The sequence below is a fragment of the Cryptomeria japonica genome, chromosome 7 (assembly GCF_030272615.1).
Source record: "Cryptomeria japonica chromosome 7, Sugi_1.0, whole genome shotgun sequence".
NCBI classification, from domain to species: Eukaryota; Viridiplantae; Streptophyta; class Pinopsida; order Cupressales; family Cupressaceae; genus Cryptomeria; species Cryptomeria japonica.
In genome coordinates this window covers 823,846,878-823,868,960 of record NC_081411.1, presented here as the reverse complement: position 1 = coordinate 823,868,960, position 22,083 = coordinate 823,846,878, and positions in this window count along the sequence as shown.

The window sequence follows — 22,083 nt, the reverse complement described above, 5'->3', positions numbered from 1 at the left end:
AAACCTTGGAAGGACTTAATTCTAAGGCTTCGTCTAACGGGAATAGTGTAAGTAGGGCTTATTGTTGTAAAACTCATGCACTAAAGAAAGAGAGAAGATTTTGAATTTTAGAGGTAGCAAATTTCAGTAAAACCAGCCAATCTTCTAGATTTAAGCTATTAAATACAATCAGGACAATCTCCCGAAATTTCGAAAAAAATGTCCGGGACCGTGGCGCTCGGGGTGCACACGGTCCTCACAACTTTTTTTGAAATTTGCAGGGATGAAAGTTATGATGATTTTACAGCTAACCTAAAAAAATTGAGTGATTTTACGATCTATAGATAGGCCAAATTAAAGTTGCAATCTCAAAATTGAACCCTACCAAGATTGTCGAAAAATGCAAAATTTGAATTTTGAAAAGGAGAGGGAAACTGAAATTTTGAATTTTATGATTTTAGAGGGAATACCAAAAGCAATGCAAGTTTTGAAATTTGAAAGTTGACTCAATTTCATGCAAAATTCAATTTTGAAAGCGGAAATCAAAGTTGTTGTAGTTAAGCACTTAATTTCAAAAGTCACAAATTGCAAAAATTTGAATAAATCACTGAAATTTCGAATGAATGATAACACACTTTTCAGATTTAGGACTGTAAGAAACACAATTTTGACACAAATTTCAATTTCAACAATTTTTGAATGATTAGAAGCCTCAATCCAAGCAATCACTAGACCAACTTTGACTGTAATTTTGAAGGTGTTAAAATTGATAAAATTAGCCAAAATTCTGGATTTTAACAGAAAAATACAGTAAGATCTAGCTCCCGAAATTTCGAAAAAAATGTTGGGGACGATGGCGCTCGGGGTGCACATGGTCCTCGCAACTTTTTTTCCAAATTTTCAGGGATGAAAGATATTGTGATTTTATTGCGGAATCCAAAGTTACAGCCGATTTGGAGATGTTTTGATCAGCGAAATTGTCGGACAAAGGTTGAATCAAGAGGGTTTCAAAAATTAGGGTTTTGACTTAACCACTTAATTTTCAAAATTAAAGCACAAATATGAATTGATAATTTGTAATAGAAGGGCAGATCTGAAACAAGCATTAACAATTAAACATTTCACAAGTTTAATTACTTAAAAAGAAAATTTAGGGTTTTTATGTAATTAACCTCTAAAATTTTGCAAAAGATCAAACATGGAAATGTAATCAAGGAATCCAATTTTCAGATCTAACTATGAATAATCAGAAAGGATGTTCACGTCGGGTTCACCAAAATGTAAAGCGGAAAATAATCGAACCCTAGTCGTTCTCCCCTCCCCAACTCCGAGGAGAGAGAAGGGTGAGTCACTAGGGTTGATGGTTTTCACTTAGGAGGGACTTTACATTCAAAAGAGGGGTTGAAACCCACAAGATCCAATCCCATGCAATGCAAGATTGGATTCTATATGAGTTTCAAGGGGTTGTGATAGCAAGGATACCCTCTTTTGTAAAGAATGTAGATAGAAAGATTAAGCTAGGAATACATAGAAAGTGAGAAACATTTGCTTATAAACTGAGATAGGGATATGATATGAAGCTGCAGACCTAGAATTAGTAGTAAAATGTTGAGACGGCGCTGTCCTGCAAATTTGAGCAAAAGTTGACAAGACGATGGCGCCCGGCATGCACACGGTCCTCCGAAAAATCCGCGAAACGGAGGGGGATCTGTTTGTCTCTGCGCAAGGATTCCAGATCTTCAATTTCAGCCGCGTACCTACAACCTACACACAGAAAAGCGAAGATGATTGGGGGTTAGGGATTAGGGGTTTTCCCTTAGGTCAAACCCCGATTTTGGAATTAACCAAGAAATGAGAAATGCTGTAAATGTAAAGTAAAACAAGTACTAATACCTTGTTGTAAGGATGTTTGTATCCTTATATGCGAAGGTATAGATGTTGTTGTTTGTTGTATGTTGTATGTTGTAGCATGTAATGTGTTGTAAGTGATCTCCTCTTCAATGGTTGAATCCTTGTCTTGAATGCAACACTTAGCCTTGAATGGAGACTTAGAATGATCAATTGCTTGAAGGAATGCTTGAATGCTTGAATGTTTGAATATCGTTTCCACCTTTTTCCATCCTCTCCAAAATGAGAGAGGAAAAGTATTTTATATACTTGCCAATTAGGGTTAAAAGACTGATTTTCCCGACCTTAGGCTGACCAGGAAATGTTATTTTCCAATTTGCAAACAAAAAGGCCCGAAGTCCCATAGGAGACCGGGCCCAAAATAGGGCCAGGGACCAAGGCGCTGGGTGCCATGGTCCTAGGGGACCAGGGCGCTGGGCACCCTGGTTCTAAAGGACCAGGGCGCTGGGCGCTCTGGTCCCACCTCCCAGGACAGCAGGGTGCAAGGAGGATCAGACCAGGGTGCTGGAAAAATGCAGTTTTTGATGTCATGAGAAAGTTTCGGGGTCTCCATTCAGGTTCAGTGTTGCATCGCCATCGTGAAGACCCAAATGCAGTCGAAATTGCAAGTGTCACAATTTTAGGATGCTACATGAGTGTTGGACAATTAGTTGATAAGGGTTTTTTAACTTCATTTTAAGCATAGAAAATGCAAAATCATTAACAAGACTGGTTTAGAAATTGCAAATGGTATTCAGACAGGAAGTAATATCTTTCACTTGAGCATTGGTAATAAGATATGTTTGATTTCTCATATTGATGAGACTTGGCTATGGCATAAGAGGTCGTGTCATGTTAATTTTGATTGCATTGTTAAGATCAGTTCAACTAAGGCAGTTAGAGATATACCTAAGATTATGAAGCCTCATAATGCGATATGTAAGGAATGTCAATTGGGTAAGAAAATTAGAAGTTCTTTTAAGAGCATACATGATAAGTCTAATGATGTACTTGATTTGATTCACACTGACTTATGTGGTCCAACAAGGACTAGAAGCTTTCAAGGTGACAGGTATTTCATGTTGATTATTGATGACTATTCTAGAATGATGTGGGTGACTTTTCCGAGGGAGAAGTTTGAAGCTTTTGATAAATTCAAGATCTTTAAAATGAAGGTTGAAACAAAAACTTGATTGAAATTTAAGTGTTTAAGATCAGATCATGGCGGTGAGTTTACTTCTCATGAATTTAACAACTATTGTAAGACAAATGGAATCCAGAGACAACTATCTGCACCTAGGACTCCTCAGCAAAATGGAGTAGTTGAAAGGAAGAACATAGCTATTTTGGTGCAGCTAGATCTATGATGATGGAAGCCAAATTACCTCATATCTACTAGAGAGAAGTAGTGAGTACAACAATCTACACACTGAATAGAGTTCACATTAAAGGTGAAACCGGTAAGACCCCTTATGAATTATGGTTTGGACATACACCTATTGTTAAGTATTTTAGAATTTTTGGAAGTAAATGTTATATCAAAAGAGATGATTCAATTGGAAAGTTTGATCCTAGATGTGATGAAGGAATATTTCTTGGTTATTCAGTTCAAAGAAAAGTATATAGATGCTATAACAAAATATTGCAGAAAATTGTTGAGAGTGCTAAAGTGAAAGTGGATGAATAGTACATAAATTAGTCTATATCATATGGCAAGGAACCGATAGTGGAAATGATTATAACAAAATTAAAAATGCATCAACTAGTACAGGAAGCTAAAACAGTTACACCGACACAGTCTGAACATTCAACTGTGACTGATGATCAAAGCAGTGAACCTGAAATTCAAAAGACACCAAGTTATGTAAGATTAAATCATTCTGAAGATCAAATTATTGGAGACAGAAACAAGGGAGTTATGACAAGAAGAAAAATGGCAAATGAAGAGGTATGTCTTATTTCTCAAGTTGAACTAGCAACAATTATTGAAGCTTGTAAGGATAAACATTGGTTAAAGGCTATAGAAGATGAATTGGATCAGATTAAAAAAAATGAAACTTGGTCTTTAGTTCCCTGACCTAAAAAAAGGAATTTTATTGCAACCAAATGGGTTTTTAGGAACAAACTGAATGCGGATGGTCAAGTTATAAGAAACAAGGCTAGATTAGTTTGTAAAGGATAATCTCAAATGCAAGGAATTGATTATGGTGAAACATTTGTACTTGTGGCTAGAATTGAAGCTGTTAGACTATTTCTTGTCTATCCAGCTTATAAGAACTATAAGGTTTATCAAATGGATTCCAAATGTGCATTTTTGAATGGTTCACTTGAGGAAGAGGCTTACATTGAGAAACCTGATGGATTTTCATTAAAAGATGATAAATATATGGTTTGCAGATTGAAGAAAACTTTATATGGTTTGAAACAGGCTCCTAGAGCTTGGTATGCAAGGTTGGATAAATATCTTTTGAAACTTGGTTTTACTAAAGGTAGTGCTGATAGTAATCTATGCTATAAAATCACTGATAATGATATTATGATTATTGAAGTTTTTGTTGATGATATCATTTTTGGAGGAGAAGATAAATTGTGCATGGAATTTGCTAACAAAATGAAAAATGAATTTGAAATATCCATGATTGGTGAAATGAAATTTTTCTTAGGTTTGTAGATTACTCAAACTGACAAAGGGATTTTTATCTATCAAACTAAGTATCTGAGGGAATTATTGAAAAATTTTGGTATGGAGAACTCTAAACTGGTAAGTAATCCTATGGCTACAAGTGAGAAATTATCTATCAAGGATATTCCTACACCGGTAAATCCGACAACGTATAAATCTATGATTTGTGGTCTGTTATGTCTAACTCAAACTAGACCAAATATTATGAATGCAGTAAGTATTGTTTCAAGATATCAAAGTAATGCTAAAGAAAATTATGAGTGTGCAATAAAGAGAATATTTTGATATTTGCAAGGAACAACAGAATATGGTTTATGGTATTCCAAAAATGATGATTTCACTTTATGTGCATATACTGACTCAGATTGGGTAGGTGATACTGATGACAGGAAGATTACTTATGGTGAAGCTTTCTTTCTTGGAAAGAAACTGGTTTCATGGATAAGAAAAAAATAGTCATGCATTTCTTTATCTATTGCAAAAGCTAAGTATGTTGCAACAACAACTAATTGCACTCAAGTTTTGTGAATGAAGCAAATGTTGAAGGATATCAGGGTAAATTGTAGTGAACTGGTAGTTATCTACTATGATAACTCTACAGCTATTGACATGTCTAAGAATCTGGTATTTCACTCTAAGACTAAGCATATTTCAATAAAGTATAACTTTCTAAAGGACAAGGTAGAAGCAAAGGAAGTCAAATTAGTTTATGTGAACACTAAAGATCAAATTGCAGACATATTCTCTATACCATTATCTAAGGAATCATTTTGAATTCTTGAGAGACAGGTTAGGGGTTTCTGCCCCTCCGGCAGAGACTTGATTGATGAAGTTTGTCATCAGTCTGGTATGCATTATCAGGAACATTATTCATTCTAGCATTGATGAATGGTGCTACTACTTTGGGGGAGTAGTCAGCTTTGAGATTCAGAGGTTTATACCATTGCTTTGATATTTTTGTCAGGTTTCTGGCATTGATGTCAAAGGGGGAGAGATATTGATGTGAAAATAAAAGAAAAGTTGTATACATTAGGGAGAGAGATTTGTTCAAAGCCTTACAAAGATATCATTCACTGGGGGAGAGCTATTGATTGTTGGTTATCTTCTACAGGGGGAGACTTGTTTGGCATTTCTTGGTACTTAGATGTTTTCACATCTAGTGTTGTCATCAATGCCAAAGGGGGAGATTATTGGCATTATGGATGAATTGATTATTTGTGGCATTGATTTTTTATCATTGATGTTAACACTAGTTGTTAGTGGCAGACAGATTTACACTAGCTGATATGGATGGTTACCGGCAGACAGGTTACTAGTATAAGATCTATTGTTACCGATAGAAGAGATTATCTGATTGTTACTTCTGGCATGTTTGGATCAGTGAAGTATATTGGATTCCATGTGTTATATGCTCCATAAGCATGTTTTGGTAAGTTGGTATTTTCTTGGTAATTGGATGTTATCATACACACTGGTAAACCCTTATCGATACTAGTTTAAGGCTTTACTGGCAGAGCTTTCATTGAAGAATTATGACATGATGCATAAGTGGTGTTGGTGCAACTTCTTGATGCTACTGAAGGTGTTCATTGTTCATGTTTCAATTTCTTGAAGATGTTGCTTTGGCATGGTGGACCCAAAATAGGTCCAGTACCTATCTACGTTATGGACTGGTATCATACTAGCGTGTACTCTACACATTACCTGGATGTTTCGAGATGTTTTATGGATTTGATATTATTGTTTTGATCTTAAGCCAACATGGCATATCTTTGTAAAAAAGAATTATATAACGATCTTATTGTAATATCTTTAGGTGGCCAACCTAATTGGTTTAGGCCTTAGGGTTTGTATAAATAAGAGGTAAAACTCTTTGTAATGTATCATGGTTATAGAAAAGGACATGGTCGAGGAATGTAATATGTGAATATTGTAATATCACTCAGGCTAAGGAGTTGATCAACCATTGGTGTTTGAATTGGATTTAGAAGAGGATTTAGTCCTCCAGTATTGAGCTTAACTGAGACTATGATCAGGCATGGTAGATGTTATTTCCAGCAGTTCACTCTATTGGATTGTTGTCAATTTATCTTGAGAAGTTTGTAGCCTCTTTTGTAATGAGCAGTACGCTCTAGGCAATGTGCCTTCCTGCAAGTGCAGGCCCCTCATTGTAACACATACTTTCTACAGAAGTAGCATCTGATTGTGGGTAGGTTTCCCATCATGGTTTTTCTCTTTCCGGGTTTTCCACATACAAATCATGGTTTTATGTGGTATGGTTTCTTTACATTGATTATCTGGTTAATTGCTAAGTTGTATTGCTTACCAATATCTATTTCTACTGACATTTGTTTGTGCTTTAACGGTACTTGAACTATTTAAGGTTATAATGTGGATTAAAAGTTATAATCTGTTAACAACTGATTCAACCCCCCCCCTCTCAGTTGTTCACCGATTATCCTAACAACGATTACCTCAAACACAACACCAATCACCGAAAACAACTCAAGCATTTTGGATCACATAATACCCAACTTATCAATACATTATCTTTGTTCTTCCAGAATCACTAGATAGCCGACCTTGAATCTTTCACTAGAATTGACACTAGAGGTTTGAATTGCAAAGTAAGATGCCTCAAATCATGAATAAACTACCTTAATCACCACAACCAAAATTATAGCACCAATATCAAGATATACACCATGATGTCATGCTCTATTGGATACTAAGTTCCTCCTTCTAGACTTATGCCTAATGAACAATACGACTTTTGGTAGATCAAATCTGCATATACTGAATAGGTTTTATTTACTAAGTTGTCATCAATGACAACCCCTAAGCAATATCCACACATGAATCTTCAATGATATATTGTCTCTTTCCAACAAATAGTAACCTTCATGATTCATTCCTCATGCTTCTCAACAATCATCTCATTGTAAGGGGGTGCCTTTGAGTCCAAATTTGAAAAATAGCCCTCCAAATCATCGCAAATGGAGTCCTCCTGCAACTCTTCTAGACTTTTTGGTAACATGGGACTAATCTGGGAACTATTGCAACTCTCTTGGAGGTCTGGAAAAATTGAAATGGGAGTAGAATTGAGATCTCCCATTGCTCCACAATCCTCATGATGTTCCTCTCTCTTCAATGTAGACTCCTCTTGCAAAGAGCACACCACTTGTCTAGGTGAAGAAATATTTGTCTGTTCATCTTCAATGAAGGAGGGAAGATGATTAGAGATGACCAAGAGTTCCTCCAAATTTCATATTATCTCTTGTTTGGTGATTTGTGCTTGCAATTGATAGTTCTTGATTTCTTCCTACAACATCTTAGGCTCCTCAATTCCCGCTTCACTAATAGTAGGTTGCTCTTCAAATATGGGGTGAGGATGAGCTCCATCTTCCCTCCATACAATAGGTTCATTCTTGCAAAGGTGAATTTTATTAGGACAATAGGATAGAGGTGGAAAATGTTCTCTCAAGGCCTCTAACTTAGGTTGTTGCAACTGAGCTTGAAATTCAAACTTCTCAAGAATGGGATCCTCATGAAAACAAGGAGCAAGCTAGAGCTCCTCCAGAAGGGGATCCCTATAAGGATGAAATTTTTTAAGGACAAGATCCTCCAGAGGCTTGAGAGGTATGTCATACCTAAATCTTGGAATTTTTCTTTTAGGAAAAGTAGGGGAAAAGGTATTTTCCTACATGATTTTGACCTCTAGGGCCGCTGACTATCTAACCTCTTCCCTCCTAGGAGAAACAAGATGCTCTAGAAGGAAGTCCTCAAGCTATTATTGAGCTTCAAATTCTTGTTCTTGTTGTTGTTGTTAATATAATTCCTCCTCATGTTGTTGATCCCATAGTTTTTGCTTCATTTTGTCAAGTTGCCTTATGTAATATTGCATTTTGTCTTCCCATTTTGACATCCAAGACTCAACAAGAAGGGCTATCTCACTAAGTTGAGGCTGAATAGACTAATAAGAAGGTTGAGTGGTGTTAGGATTCCCACAGATACTGAGAGGGGGGGTGAATCAGTATCTAATCCGTGAATTGAATTTCTTAATCTAAAACATGTAGAGCATATTAAAACAGTGTACCGGTATGCAAGAAATAAAGCAATAAATAGAAATGAAAGCAACCACATGAAAATCACACCATAACATATTGATTTAACAAGGAAACCCAGTGTGGGAAAAACCTCGGTGGGATTTGTGACCCACAATATTCACTTACTGGCCAATAAGAGAATATTACTTACAAGAGGGGCCTACACATGCAGGAAGGCCAATTGCCTAGAGTTCATTGCTCAATGGGAAGTCTCACTGACTTACACTGTGGATTATACAAATCCAATGTCTTGTACTGCTTTAAAATAGCATCTATAATGCTAGATTCAGTATCGGTTTTTGCTTTGCTTCTTACATAAACCCTTTAACCTGTATTTCGCATAATAGGTCTGTGTAATTATTTTTCCTTATTTTTTTTTAAATTTCTTACAATGACTTCTTATATATATGTCATTTTACAATAATAGCAAAATATAATATAACAAAAATCCTGTCGGCCTCTCTGCCGGTATGCTTCCTTTCTCTGCTGGTGCTGGTGGTCTGAGTGTCGGTGTAGAGTGTGATCTGCTGATGATGGTGTAATGCCTTGCCAGTGCCTTAGGATTGTAAGGTTACCATCAATGACAAAACCTTCAATCACCTTCAATGTCTCATTGGAGTGTGCATATGCCAACAATCTCCCCCTTTGGCATTGATGGCAACACTCGTGAGAAAATTCAAAAGTGTATCCAAAAATGTGAAGTCCAAAAAAGTTACCAAAAATGTGTGTGCTCCCCCTGAGCATATGACCCCTGTGATATTGCATTTTCTCATACCACTGCTCCCCCTTTGGCATCAATGACAAAGGTTGTCAAGATGTCAATAGAGTTATAGTCTCAACCTTGTACCTATGTGGTCACAATTTGAAATAGATCCACCAAAATTAAGTTTATACTCTCCATAAATTTCTTATTGTCTCTTATTGTTGTCTCGGTTCTTTGAACTATACCAATGAGGTGTTACATATGCTCTGCCAATGTTCTCTATCCCTGTACAAGTGCCTCATATATTTCCTTTTGCATGAATGCTAGATAGTCCAATCTTGGACTTAGTCTTAGTCTCAAACTCTTTGCCTTATCCACTATTCTCTCCTTTTCTCTTCTCAACTTAATTAAATCTTCCTCAAAACTTGTTATCTTCTGTTCAAAAACTAATAAAGTATCAGGTGAGTTAACAAAACTGTCTACAAGTTTATTGATTTCATTTTGTACCTTGCTCATCTGCTTATCTATGTCAGTTGTTAGTAGGTTTGTCTTGCATATGTCTTTGTACAAAGTTTTGAACTCTTTCAGTAAATTGCATAGTGCCGGTAGAAGTCTGTCAAATTCCCTTGTACACTTCTTTATCTGATCTTCAAAGAATTTATGCTTTTCAATTTCCATCTTATTCTTCAATGCCTCTTCCTTTATTTGCTCAATTGTCACTGTGTTCTCAGTGATGTACTTGGACAAAATGTCAATTTGACTTAAAGAATCCTTGTTGTCTATATTGCAGTTAGGAGCTAACTTCTTCAAAATTGGGATTGTGTCATCTATAGCTTTGTAAGCCTATGAACTACAATATGTTATCCTTCTGATTGAATCTAAAAGTACTTCTGTTACATTTGTTGATTTGTAGCCTGCTGATAAGGAACCAACATTCTGAATACCATCGGTGGTAGAAGTAATCAAGCTTGTTGTGACCTCTGGTAGGTCAGTCTGTGTTTCCATTTCTTTAAGCAATGGTTTTAGATCTTCTCTTGTTGTCAGTGGCTCTGTTTCCATGTGAACCCATCCTTGTTTTGGAGCCTGTTGCTCTTCTTCTTTCTCTGTTTGTTGCTCTATCTCAGTCTGAGTCTGAGTCTCTACCGGTTGTTCTTTGTTATCATCTATCGGTTTCTCTTGTGTTTGATCAATTTTCTCAGTTACTGGTGGCTTATTAGTCATGTTTGTCTTACCTATTGTATCTTTATCTACCACAATGTTGATCTTTTGTGTATCAACATCTACTATGTATAAGACTTCAGGATTAGGATTTATATCCTCTACATTCATATCTTCAACTATTGGTTGATCTTTAGTATTTGTTATTACTGGTGATGTAATTGGAGGTGGTGGGAGTAAATTATCCTTTACTTTTATACTAGGAGGTCCACCAGCCTTTCCTTTACCCTTGTCCTTGTCCTTCTGATATACCTTTATAGGTTTGTGGCTCATGTACTCTTCCTATTTTTCTTTTTCAACTAGGAATATATCCCATGCATTTTCTATTTCTTCAGTTACCTCATTGACTCTTCCAACCATTAATGCAATGTGCTGGTGTGCAGTAGAGAATACTAACTGGTTGGCTTCTGCAATTAAATCATCTATTTCTTTAGGTGAGTTCACTGGGTAAACAAGTAATTTTTCTATCTTGATTTTCTTGTCAAGCTCTACAACAGCTTGTCTTCTTGCTTCTAATCTTTTAAATAATTCATTTACCACTTCCATCAAAAATTTCTTATACATGTCCATGTGCAAAATAACACTGTTCTCAACTTGTTCTTTTTCATCTGCTGTTAGAGTATCATACAATTTCTCTATATTCTTTAGTTTCCCTTCCTCTATAATTTCATTTTGCAATATGTCAAGAGGGGCCATGTTTTGTTTTGTCCTCTTCTTCTTCTTGGGTGTCAGTTTCTTCTTTGGTGTAGTCTTTCTAACCAGAGATCTCATTGCTTGTTGTTTCTGTCTTGTTCTCCTAGGTGAAGGTGTGGTTACCGATGAAGGATCTCTTTTCCTTACAACTCTCTTGAAATTTGCAGGCATGTCATTCTTTGAGGAAGTGCCTACTGGTGATAGGTGAGTTTCAAGTTGTGGGGCTGCTAACTCATCCTCAGTGATACCGGTTTGTTTCATTGCATTTTCTTTAATAGCCTTTGCCTATCTAGAACCTCTTCTCACTACTGCTTCAACCCTTTTCACTCTTTTATTAGATTGAATTTGACTTTCTATGGTCTCAGTACTACCAAATACTTCTTCCTTAGGTTCTCTAGGAGCTTCCAAAAGTGCTTTAGCATATGTTTCAATAATAAGGTCATCAGTCTCATAACCCATCTCCGTTACCCAAATTGTTCTTAGGATGACTACTTCCATCCATATCTCATCCTTTTTTATTACAAAGCATATGTTATCCTTATACTTGTCAACAATTTTATGTGATAATCTGATTCTCTTCTTCATTTTGGCCTTTAATGCTTGAGAGTATTCATGGATATTCTTTTCCTTATCTTCACCCATGTTATTAAATAGTTCTGATAACTGTTTACCTACCAGTATATCAAATCCAAGTTCTTTATAGCCTATACCAGGAATCTATTTGGTTATGTGTAGCATCAAGCATACAAGTAGATTTCCAAACCTAAAAGTTCCTTTCTTATCCTTCTTGATTTTGCCTAAGTTATCAATCAACTCATCTTTTAACCACTCACATATATCAATTTTCACATTTTTTGTAATCATGTCATAAGCACTCTTAATGTATAAACTTGAAACTGAATTAAGTCTATTTGCATGAGTAGGTTTATACCCTAAAATCATGCTGATGAATCTCACATTTATGTCAGTTACATCATTGACTCTTAAGGACCTTTTATCAGATGTTGCACCAATTAGTTTAGTTACTAGGTCATTTGAGACCTTTTTAGTCTTGTCTGGTCTTTTACCAGTGGAAGGTAACCCTATCACTGCTTTGACAGCTTCCTTAGTAATTTTGTGAATTGCATCTAACCAGAAAAATTCACCATGTACCCTGCTTAAGACTATCCTAATCACATCCTTGGGAAATTCAGGAATGCTAAGGATTTCAGTAAATCCTAGGGTTTCAATAATTTTATGTTCAGGTTTTATATTTCTGGAATCATCACATATGATAGATTTATACACTGTTCTGATCTCTTCATTTCCTAGTTCCCCTATGTTGCAATGGATGTAAATTCTAGGGTCTTTAGCATAAACAACTCCTTTTGGAATTTGAGAAAAAGCATCTATAATGGCATCCTTCTTTTCTATCTTGGGAACTAGTTGAAACATAGGCCTAGGCTATTTTATAACCTTGACTACAGTAGGGTTTTCTATATATTCAAGTGCAGAGGTGGATGCCATGAAGATAAATAACCTTTTCTGCCTTTGGATGGATTGATTGCTGAAATGCCTTTGCCTCTTTGCTCAAAATGCTTTAGCTCTACAAATTTCACACTCTTTGAATGTTTGAAATCTCGGTGAAGTGAAATGAAGCTAAAATCACAAATTTATAAGGTCTATTTGCCATCTACCACATTTAATGCATGCCAGTTAAGTAGTCACTTAACATTGTCTGTCGATAATGAAGTAATTTCCAACTTCTTACCATTAACCGAGGGAATAATAGCATATGTCTCATTTATTTCCAAACCCTCAAAGAAGATTTTCTTTAGTTTGATGAAGAGCTTCCTGCCGGTGGAGTACTATTTTGTCCTATCGGTGAAGCACTACTCTGTCCTGCTAGTGAAGCATTGATTGGTTCTACCGGTGGAGGAGTATTCCCAACATTTAGGTCAGACTTTCTAATCCATTGTTTTGATAATTCTTGCTTAACCTCTTCAACTTTTTCTTTTCCTTTCAAGTTAGAACTTCTATTGTTTGTCGGTAATCCTTTGCTTCTACAGAATTTTGCAATATGCCCAATCTTGTTACATGCATAACAAGTCACATTATTTTTCTGAATAGCTTTGCCATAACCTATGCCGGTTTTTGTTCTACATTGGTTAGATAGGTGTCCAAATCTTCCACAAACATAACATCTCACATTCATTCTGCAATTTTCAGAGTTGTAACCAACTTTGTTGCATTTTGAACATTGACCGCTAGGTGTGTTGATGTTCTGATAACTTCTAGATCTACATTGATTTGCTCTATTCCCATACTTATTATAGTTAAATCATTTTCCATTGAATTTATAAGCATTAGGTTGTCTTACCGGTTTATTGTGATCCTATGTGTTTGCAATACCAGAGCTTTCTCCAACTTCAAAGCCAATTCTAGAAGTGTCACTTTTAGGCTTTTCATTCTTCAGCAAGTTACCAAGTTCCTTTAAGCTTTTCTTGAATTTTTGTTTATGTTGATTTGCAATATCTAGTTCTCTTTCTAAGACTTCTTTCTACCTCATCAGTTCATTGGAGTCATTCTGTGTATGCATCAGATCTATCTTCAATAGGTCATTTTCATATTTGAGTCTTGTGTTTTCATTTGCTGCATCACTTAGTCTTCTGGTCAATTCTTCTTCATTCTTATTCCTATTTTCAATTTCTTTACAAAATCTCATAGTCATATCCTACATCTCATTTTTTGTTGTCATGTTCTCTTGTTTTAGCTTGTATATCTGCTCATTAAGGCTTTCTTTTTCATCATCCTCAATTGCATCTTTTCACAGAGTTCTCTTCTTTTTTTTCTTGCAATGATAAGGTTTTCTTGAAGTTCTTGAATGATTACCTGAGCTGCCTTTAGATCATCTTCAAGTTTGATATTCTTTAACTTTTCTGTATCAAAATCTGAGAGAGCTGCTTCCAATTGCTTCATCAAATTTTCCATGTCTACTAATGTCAAGATCTTCCTCAAGTTGTTAGGCTTCTAAAATTAGAGGACCAAGCTCTGATACCAATTATTAGGATTCCCACAGATATTGAGAGGGGGAGGTGAATCAGTATCTAACCAGTGAATTGAATTTCTTAATTTAAAACATGTAGAGCATATTAAAATAGTGTACCGGTATGCAAGAAATAAAGCAATAAACAAAAATGAAAGCAACCACATGAAAATCACACCATAACACATTGATTTAACGAGGAAACCCGGTGTGGGAAAAATCTTGGTGGGATTTGTGACCCACAATATTCACTTATTGGCCAATAAGAGAATATTACTTACAAGAGGGGCTTGCACATGCAGGAAGGCCAATTTCCTAGAGCTCACTGCTCAATGGGAAGTCTCACTGACTTACAATGTGGATTATACAAATCCAATATCTTGTATTGCTTTACAATAGCATCTATAATGCCAGATTCAGTATCGGTTTTTGCTCTGCTTCTTACATAAACCCTTTAACCTATATTTCGCATAATAGGTCTGCCTAATTATTTTTCCTTATTTTTTTTCAAATGTCTTACAATGACTTTTTATATATATGTCATTTTACAATGATATCAAGTCGGCTTTCAAAGTTTTTACAATAATAACAAAATATAATATAACAAAAATCCTGTCGGCCTCTGTGTCAGTATGCTTCCATTCTCTGTCGGTGTCGGTGGTTTGAGTGTCGATGTAGAGTGTGATCTGCTAATGTCGGTGTAATGCCTTGCCGGTGCCATAGGATTGTAAGGTTGCCATCAACGACAAAACCTTTAATCACCTTCAATGTTTCATTGGAGTGTGCATATGCCAACAAGCGGGGGTGCGTGGTTGGAAATAATTAGGGAAATAACCACAAGTTGTTGGAGCAAGGCCATTGTGGGTGAAACCAAGAGCAGTCCTTGTTTGATCTTGTTGGTAGAATGGGGAAGGCTAATTGGAATTTTCAAAAAATGGGGGTGCATTAAAGTTACACCCATGGTATGTATCCATCTTGAAAGAATTCAAAATAAGGAACTAATATCATACCATTGTTTTACCAAAACTTTGTTGAAGTTTGGTGCTTGAAACAAGCTACCTCCGAAGGCTGAGATTGAAGAACACACCAATTCTTCAACTAGCTTGAGTTTTGGACTGCATTAACTAGTAGATTTCTTCTTTGTAGAGTCACTAGGTATGTGAAATGTTTCCTCCAAAGACTGAATATCCTAATAGACACACCACCTATCAATAAATGATAAGAAAGATTGAACCAAAGTTGGTTCAATCTGTCCCACCCGACATACCAAAAACTGTTGACACAAAAGTGTACTCACTTGATGAAGAACCTTGATCATAAGCCTTGTGCAACATGGAAAAAACCTCCCAAGTGTGAGACTTGCAGAAGTGAGGTTGAGTCTCATGTGAAGGTTTTCTTCCTTTCCAATCTGAGTGCAAGTGTCGGACCAATCCAACACTGAAATATCTATTCTACTAGTTTTGAGAGGGAAACGGGAGAAAGAAGGGATTCTTGAAAGAGGATAAATAAGGTTTGCACCTAGATGGAAGCTTGATCCTCTCTACCTATGACTACACAAGACATCAATAAAACTACCCTAAATATGCATAGATTTATATCCCAATTAGCCATCTAAGTGCAAGTGAAGGTTGGAATTATATGAAATGAGGAGAGTAACTAAGCTCAATTCATAGTCAGCATCCATAGAGGGATAAAAACAAACAAGAATGCATTCAAAGAAAGAGGTAAAAACATTACATAGGTTGTAATAACTAAAAGGAGGCAAGTAAGACTAATTTTATTAATGAAAGGGCAAGGAAAAATTTACAAGTGCAAATAAACATAAGTTTTCTGTAGAAGAAAATAAAGAAGAAGATCCCCAAAAAAGGCTACAAAATTGCCTTTAAAGCTCAGGCATAACTCAGGTCAAGATGGAGTTAAGAAACCCTAACCCTAGCTAGGGTAAGGTTACAAAATATCAGAGAGGAGAAGAAGATCAGATCAAGGACAATTTGATGGCATGTTGAAATTTTCTCTAAGAGCATCCTCTATCTCTAAAAATGAAAAATCCCTGCAAAAAGAGGAAATCTCTACAATCGAATGCACTGGGATGGCATATGTAGGAACAAAAGTCTACACAATGCCTTCAAGGGTATGCATGGTGTCTGAAATCAGCTATAGGAGTCATGTTTGGAGTAATACTAAAATAACCCGGTGGTTGGATGAAATCTAATCCGAAATTGGGCGTTGACTGGGTAGAAAAAGGGACCTCAACCATTGGTTGAAATTCCAATGGCCCCTAAAAGTTTGAAAATTAATCATTGATTGGAAATATTCATGCAAAGATGGATGCATGAGATCTCTCAACGTAGTGCTCCAAAGGGCTCAATGAAACTTTAAAACATGGTCGTCCAATCAGGCCACTAAGAAAAATCCATGGGTCGCACGCATGCTATGTGGTAGGTTGGGCTTACTTTATATCATTGTTGTATCCTACATGCAAGATCTGTTAGATAGTTCAAATAACCAAAAGACAACTGAGAGGGGGGTAAATCAGTTATCACAGATTGCTGGAAGCATTAGGAATTTAAACTTTAATACCAAAACCCAAAACCATAATACTGGAATAGCAGTTAATCAATTAAGCATAAACAATAATCATAGAATAAAAGTCATTCACACAACACAAAGATTTGTACGTGGAAAATCTGGTAAAGGGAAAAACCATGGTGGGAAGCCTACCCATAGTCAAATAATACTTTTGCAGTAAGTATGTGAATTACAATGAAGAGGCTTTCACTTGCAGGAAGGCCAATAGCCTAGAGAACACTACTCATCACAAAAGGAGCCTCACTGACTACATATAAATCCATACTACAATCTAGAGAAGTGTTGAACTGCAAAAGATAGCATCTCCTATGCCAGAGTACAGTTTCGGTTAAGTTCAATACCGAAGGACTAAATCCTCTTACATAAACCCAATTCAATCTCCAATGATTGACCAACTTCTCTACTTAATGATATTTCATTATTCACACATTACTTTCCTTGACCATGACCTCTTACATTAACCATGATGATCTACAATGAGATCTTACATCTATTTATACAAACCCTTGACCATAAACAATCAGGTTGACCTCCAGATAATAAACCGATAACATAATTACAAACCATGTCAACCTTAGACCAAACAAGTAATATCAACACATAAGACATTTGGAAATAAATCAATAGGTCCTATCCATACATTTCATTAAAGTTGGTCCATAACCTAGATCAATCGGGACCAAGTATAGGTCCACACACTTCAACAATGATCTCCAAATGCCAAGTCTCGAATATGATCACCAACAGCATCCTGAAACTCCATCAGAAGCTGCGCCAACACTACTTCTACAATTCATCAAAGATCTCTAGACCAAAACTTGTTGGCATTATGGACGAATTGATTATGTGTTGCATTGATGTTTTTTCATTGATCTCGACACTAGCTGTTATGGTTGGTTACCGGTACTAGTTGTTATGGCTTGCTACCGGCATACAGGTTTTGGTTACCGGTAGAAGATCTAGTGTTACCAGCAGAAGAGACTAACTGTTGGACACTTCCAACATGTTTGGATGTATGGAATGTGATGCATGTTCCTGGAGCATGTTTTGATTAGTTGGTATTGACTTGGTAATCGGATGCTATCATCCACTCTAGTAAACCCTTGTTGGCATTGGTTTAAGGTTTTTACCGGCAGAGCTTTCACTGAGGAATCTTGACAGGATGCATAAGTGATGTTGGTGCAGCTTCTAGATGGATTTCAGGATGCTGAAGATGTTCTTTGATCGTGCTTCAACTACTTGAAGACATTTCTTTGGCATGGTGGACCCAGAATAGGTATGGTACCTATCTAGGTTATGGACCAGTATCATGCTAACGTGTACTCTACATGTTACCGGGATGTTTCAGGATGTTTAATGGATTGGTTATTATTGTTTTGGTCTTAAGCCGACATGGCATATCATTGCAATATAGATTTATGTAATGATCCTATTGTAATATCTTTTAGGTGGCCGACCTAATTGGTTTAGGCCTTAGGGTTGGTATAAATGAATGTAAGATTTCATTGTAGATTGTGGCAAGGGAAATGTATGGAATGTAATGTACAAATATTGTAATATCATTCAGGCAAAGGATTAGGTCAATCATTGAGGATCGAATTGGGATTAAGGAAGAGGTCAAAGGCCTTCGGTATTGAGCTTAACCGAGACTATAATTAGGCATGGTAGATGCTATCTCTGGCAGTTCATTCTATTGGATTGTTGTCCATTTATCTTGAGGCAGTTTTAACCTCTCTAGTCAGTGAGACTCTTTTGTAATGACCAGTACGCTCTAGGATGTGTGCCTTCCTGCATGTGTAGGCCCTTCATTGTATCACATGCTTTATGCAAAAGTATCATTTGACTGTGGGTAGGCTTCCCACCATCATTTTTCCCTTTCCTAGTTTTCCATGTACAAATCATGGTGTTATGTAGTATGGTTGCATTTTGTTGATTATCTATTTCATTGTTAAGTTTTATTGCTTATGGATATATGTTTCCTCTTTATCGGTACTTAATCTAGTTAAAGTTTATTAAGTAGATTAAATGTTATAATCTGTTAACAACTGATTCACCCCCCCCCCTTCTCAATTGTTCACTGGTTATCCTAACAATTGGTATCAGAGATTTGGTCCTCTTTTGTAAAAGTTTAACCACTTGAGGTAGATCCTATGGTAGTTAACACTTCAAATCCACCGACAACTATTTTTAGAAAAGAAATCCCTAAGCTTGATGGAATAAATTACAGGATATGGAAAGGAATGTGTGTTCTATGGAAAGGAATGGGTGTTAGGGGTGATAGGCCCAATATGGAAAGCTGATGTACTGAGAGGGGAGGGGTGAATCAGTACTCCAAAACTTTTCTTTGATAATACCCTTACTGTTATGCATAAACAGAATAGTGTAGTAACATAAAATAAAACTAAAATCAACAGATAACAATCATACATGATTCACTCCATAACACATATATTTTGGTCACGCAGAAACCCTTGGTTAGAGAGAAAAAATGCAGTGGGGATGGCACCCACAACTTCACTACTGCAATAATAAAGAATGCTCAGTTAGAGCTACATTCAGCTATTTCTGATAGCTTACCCTGTTAGGAGTATCAAGATCAGTTAGATCTACCTTACTAAAGGATTTTACAACACTATATAAATGTTGCACCTAGTTAAAGGATTTACAATTTATAGACTTGGTTACAGTCTTTTACCTTGTTAAATGTTTCTCTTACAACTTCAAAATTTTACAATAAAATCATTACAAATATCTACAACTTTACATCTGAAATGCTAAAGCAGATTCTATGTGCTCTGAATAAGATTAACTAGCTTGTAGCATACCTCGGTAACCCATAATGAAACTCGATAAACCCTTCTATTTACTCTGTTCTTCGACTATTCACCGCTAACCTTCTCGGTGACCACTTTGTGTCTCTGTAATAGTCTTCCTTCATGCATACACACACACATTCCCCCTTTATAACCCTAGAATCATACTGTATAAATAGATCTCTTACAGCGGTGATTTAATTCATTGCTTTGATCTTACAAAAAGATTCTTCGAATGAATAACTAAACAAAATATCTCATTGGTTAGATTGACCTTGTAATCATACACAATCTCCTAATACAATTTCCAATGCAAAAACGGTTAGATGTGCCTTGATCTTGTAACATGTTTTCATGTGCATGTCCAGGTTCAATGTATCTAGTAAAACATTTCACTCGGTGAATATCAACTCGGTGAGTTAACTTTACCACTCGGTAGCCATGAAACTTTACTCAGTAAACAGCTCAGTGAATACTGTATTTTGTGACTGCTTTCTTCTGTAACCAACTAGACTGTTCATACTGACTTCTCTGTGTCTACCGATTGCATGATTCGATAATACTAACTGACTAGAATATAGTATGACTTTGGATATGAAACTAATGACAATTTGATAAGTAGTAACAATCTCCCCTTTTGACATTAGTTGAGATGTTTGACAAAAACTACTTACAAAGTCATAACTCAAAAACAATATACTTCACAATATATACAAACTCAAAAAAATAGTATATGCAGATATACTCCCCTTATCATTATTATGTATATAACTTTGAATTTTGCATGTTCGGTTCTGTTTTGTACTTGTGTGCTCTAAATGCTCTGTATATTCTGCTCGGTATACTCCCCTTGTATACAATACTCAAAATTGTGTTAACAAAACTGTATTACTCTCCAAATGTAGAATTACTCCCCCTTTGCCGGGCTTTCCTCTTTCTAGTATCATAATATTACTCCCCCTTTTTGACAAACATTAAAAACTTAATTTCCATCTAGAGGCGGTAACTGATCAAAAATAGTCTTATACTTGGTTTAGGCATTGGTGAGGGTGACTGAGAGTGAGTCCTTGACACTTTCCATTAATGAGTTTTGTGCTTGAATATTAGATAATAGTGATATCAAGCCATCAAGAGTGCTTCCCTCTTGTGTAGTTGATAAGTGTGTAGCTCGGTTGAGTTGTTCCTGTACTGATGAGAGATGAGGAAGGAATAATGTTTCAAGGGTCATTATATCCATCCTAATTTTATGCTCTTCATTCCTTAGTTCTAACTGTTGAGCCGTGAGCTGTTGTAGCATTTTGTAAAAGTTCTGAACTGAATTAGGCTCAGTGGTCAACTTAGATGAGAGATCGGTGATCTCTTTCTCAATTGCATCAGTTTTATTTTTGATATCTTTAATAAATAAAGAAAATGTACACAATTTCTAGAATAAATAAAGAATGTGCTTGAGTTGAGGGGACAACTCAGCAATGAATTTGACAAGTTTTACCTTGCCAACAACAATTGATTTTTGTACTTCCTCTATCATTTTTGTTGTAATCTCTTTATCCTTGAGCTTGCTTAAGTACTCAAATGCATCAACTCCAGATGTTTCAATCTGATTGAGGAGTTCATCCAAATGAATATGGATGGCTGCATCGGTTGACACTGTTGTTGATGGTAGCATATCTATTAGTAGTGTCCTAACCTTCTGAAGTACTTTATTATTTTTCTATATGGCCAGTTGCTTCTCCTGTTTGGCCTTTGCTTTGCATAGTTCACGGAATTCAGTGAGTGCTTGCCCTTTCAATTTGGAAATGTCTACATTGGGAAACATGATCAGTTTAGATAAGTCAAATTTAAAACCATGCTTTCTCACCTTCTTTTATTTTCCTTTGGTCTGTGGCACTAAGACAAGTGCTTGTGAGGCTTGCTGACCCTCAGTAGGTTGCTTGGTAGATGCAACACTTTGGTCTGTTCCTATAGCTATTGCAGTGTCTTTGGGTGGCTCGGTGCTAGGGGTCTCAGTTGTAATAGTTGCAATGCTTATCTGTGCTTGAGATGTCTGATCTTTGGTTGTATCACCTGCAACTTCAGATTTGTTACCTTCAGTAGCTTGCTCGGTGTCCTTGGGAGCTTCGGTTGAGACTGGTGGCTTCACCAGTGAATAAGGCTGAACTTGTTCTAAGATAGATTCACTAGAGACAAGTTTTGCATAAGTAGTGTATTCAATCATTTCCTGCTCTGGTGCTGCTTCATCCATTACATCTTCATCAATTTGTATAGTGTCAACCGAGTCTGGACCTTGCTCGGTGACATCTGGATCTTGCTCCGTGACATCAACAATTTCAATTTGAGATTGTTCACCGACATCCTTTTGTTTGAAGATCTCCTGCCACTTGGCTTTA